The 2,500-nt window shown below is 41.4% G+C and overlaps 1 protein-coding gene across 2 annotated transcripts in view; it reads right to left on the bottom strand.

The window, feature by feature from the left end:
* EBF3 (EBF transcription factor 3) overlaps positions 1 to 2,500 on the bottom strand; it is a gene marked incomplete at its 5' end in the record, with an annotated part of 118,930 nt that overhangs the window by 29,497 nt on the left and 86,933 nt on the right. The window lies entirely within an intron of this gene.

Raw genomic sequence — 2,500 nt, forward strand, 5'->3', positions numbered from 1 at the left:
AAAGTTCCGAGGGCTACAAATCATTCTTTGAAACTGTTCTGATATGCTCTGGATCAGACTATGCATGCTTTACTTGCTTGGGAAGCTACACAAAACATAGACTCTGAGAAAACAGGAAGGCAGTGGCACAAACACACTGTAAACACAACCCTGCTGCTCAGCTGAGAGCAAAGCAACAGAATCTGCAGAGCCTAAAATATGTGTGTAAAGGTGCAATTTTATCTGTAACATAATTGCATTTTGAAGCATACAAATCACAATTTGCCATAATCAAATAAGGCTGCAGTGCTTATATTCTAATTAAAAAATAATCTCTGATATTTAATTTAGAAACCTGGAAGACTGTACCAGCAAAATTATGGATACAACCTGCACCGACCACTCGATTTACCCACAGACAGCAAATTTTTCAGGTAGCACTTTTAAAATTAGTATTAAACAAGCAAACACTGCACCGCTCAATATGTATTAAAACAAGTATTGTACCCAGTTATTAATTTGCACTATTCACTTTTAAATGCAGCAAATACCTCATTAATTTAATTTTAGGTGCCCACCAGTTTATATTGCATTTTACAGTCTAGAAGGCAATTTACTATTAACTGGCAATTACATACAGAATGATTGTTAATTCTGCTCCTAAGTGCTAGCTGCTTGAAAATTGTTATCTCTCTCTAATTTTTGACCTTCTTACAACAGGGGTGAGGTACACTGGGAATACAAAGGACTGGTAGAGAAGAGCCGGACATGTCATTTGTGACTCATTCTTTTAATTCACCGTGCTAATCAACTGAACTGCCACAATCTCCCAAGGTAATTGTATCTTTATAATAGTTGAAAGCAGCGGGCAAAAAGGCATGGATAGATGGGGAAAGGCCTTGCCTTTGCCTGCTGGGAGCCGGCGCGCTCCTGCTTCTGCGCCGGGCTAATGGGGGCTTTGGAGAAAAATCTGGAACTTTCGCATCTCCCTGCCCTGATGGTTTAATGTCTCAACTTCTGCGCTCACAAAGGCTTTGTGCACCACACTACACTCTTGTTTCATTATTCCGCAGCCTTGTTGCCCTATGGTCTACCTCCTGCTGGGAAGGTTAAATGTTAGAGTGCCAAGCCAGGCTGCAAGCATGGTGGGACACTGATGGGAAACAGATGCCCTGGGGACCCGGCCCCTCCCTCCGCCAGGCTACAGCATTTTCATTTTCTGAAATACAGCGAGGCTTGGCTTCCCTCTCCATGGCAGCTGTAATTTCCAAAGACTATCTCAGCCACCCTATCAGTCTGGGATAAAGCAAAGCAGAAGTTTCTCGGTCAGGCAGGCTCTGGCTTTCTCTCTTTATTATCTTATTGCTGGGATATTGGCTTTTGTTTCCCTCCAAAGGTGTTTTAAATATCTATTCCTGGTAAAGTGTTGTTAGTTATGTAACTTTATTACAATTTTATTCCAGTGGGAGAAGCTCATGGCATTCTCATGATCCTTTTGAACATCCTTACTTAGCAATAAAGACAAAAGGCAACTGCAGGAAAGAAGAAGTGATGGGTTTGTTCTTCCAGCTCCATACACATGTGCACTTACACATTAGAAAGAAGTTCAAAACAGCAAAATTAGCCAAATTTGCAAAATCCGCACCTCAGAAATCAGTTAAAGCCATTCCTCTAAAGCAAGTCAGAACTCCAGGCTCTGCTCTGGGAGCCAGACCGTCATCTGGTTCAAATCTGCGGCGCTTCCCCGTGCGCCGTGGAACTGCACCAGCTCCCAACAGCTCAAATATCTGGAACTTGGGCTGAGGCTTTCAATTCATTCATTTTTTATTTTGTTGGACACTTCTTTTAGCTCGTCATACTCTCAGAATACTGAGCTGTAGCTTTGCCTGAACTGTATATATATACACATATATGTGTGTGTGTGTCTGTGTCTGTATATATATATATATATATATATAAAATATAGTTCATAAGAGCATTTTTAAGCCCACAGCAGTAACAGCTCCACCTGTGCTCGCCACCTTTGCAGCAAAACAACTCTGGCTTTCAGGATAAATCATCTGCCCCAAAAGAACCACAGTCATCACCATCCCATTTGGAAGCTCTGGTAAAACCCAATCCTAAAGATCAGTAAATGTAAATATTCTCCCCCTCATCAGCCAGAAGTGAAGCACCCAGGTTTGGATGCCAGTGTTTTTGCTCAGGTTTAGATTTCTTTAGGAATAGAGAGAATATAGGAATCTCAGGTGCTACCATCACTTAAAAGTTCATATTAACAATAGACCTTAGGCAGACACAAAAACATATCCATGATGCGCTAACAGTTTCAAAAGTCCTCGCTTAAAACTACCCAGGAACACACTTTTCCCATTAGATCTAAATTAATAGATAGAAACAGTTGCAGTCTAGTGGGAAAATATTCATCAAAATGCACATCATCTGCACATCATCTGCAATCTGCATTATCTACCCAATAAGCAGCGAGGACTCTCCCCGAATCCCTGCAGTCTGTCGAGTAAAC

This window comes from Coloeus monedula (assembly GCF_965178545.1).
Source record: "Coloeus monedula genome assembly, chromosome: 8".
Classification (NCBI taxonomy): Eukaryota; Metazoa; Chordata; class Aves; order Passeriformes; family Corvidae; genus Coloeus; species Coloeus monedula.